This window comes from Chelonoidis abingdonii, chromosome 6 (assembly GCF_003597395.2).
Source record: "Chelonoidis abingdonii isolate Lonesome George chromosome 6, CheloAbing_2.0, whole genome shotgun sequence".
Classification (NCBI taxonomy): domain Eukaryota; kingdom Metazoa; phylum Chordata; order Testudines; family Testudinidae; genus Chelonoidis; species Chelonoidis abingdonii.
Genome location: NC_133774.1, coordinates 137,873,862 through 137,874,552, shown reverse-complemented (window position 1 = coordinate 137,874,552; position 691 = coordinate 137,873,862). Strand labels below are relative to the sequence as shown.

The 691-nt window shown below is 68.9% G+C and overlaps 1 protein-coding gene across 2 annotated transcripts in view; it reads left to right on the top strand.

Annotated features, from left to right (window-relative positions):
• Positions 1-560: 560 nt before the first annotated feature.
• NCBP1 (nuclear cap binding protein subunit 1) overlaps positions 561-691 on the top strand; it is a 46,966-nt gene continuing 46,835 nt past the window's right edge. Inside the window, exon 1 of one of the 2 annotated variants that reach the window (XM_075067451.1) lies at positions 561-685. The gene's annotated coding sequence lies outside the window, so the exon portion shown is untranslated. The remainder of the gene's footprint in view (positions 686-691) is intronic. The other variant, XM_032766708.2, reaches the window with a different exon arrangement.

Here is a 691-nt window from a genome sequence, read left to right as displayed (position 1 = left end):
GTCCTGGAGAGTTGGCAACCCGTGGTCTAGTCTGTCTGGCCCTGGTGCCCTGAGCGATGGGGCCATGCCCCAGCCATGCCCGTGGGCTGCGCTCTGGGGAAAGCTGCTGCCATTTGCCGCAGCCCAGGGCTCCCACCGCCACTTTCAGCGCTGCCTGGCGGGCAATGGCAGCTGCAGGGGCTCAGAATCGGGCCCACTGGAGCCAGCAGGCGCTAAGACATTGACTTCTCTGAGGGCAGGATCGGGCCCGTGCGGCGCTGGGGGGGCGGGGGTACCTCAGGATCGGGCCCACTGGTGCCAACAGGCGCTAGGACATTGGCTTCAACGTAGGATCGGGCGCTAAGACCGCCGCAGGATTGGGCCCGTGGGAGCGTCACGGGCCCGGGCAGGAGCGGGCTCTTACTCGGGGATCGGTTGCTTTTTCGCCTCCCAGGGAACTCCGGTAATTTCGCGACTGTCCCTTGCCCGCCCCGGAAGTCATCCCCCGCCGTACCATAGAGCGGCAGATAGAGCGGCGCTCAGCGCTCGCAAGGAAGGGGGCGGGGCGTACTGGCAACTCTCCCGCCGCCCTTTGCCCCGGAAGCAGTTCGCGGGCGCGGCTGGCCGGAAGCTGGATTGGGAGGGGGCGAGCGGAGGGAAACGCTTCTAGGCGCCGCCAGGGCCCTGCTCGCGCCGCTCCCGCCCCGCACCC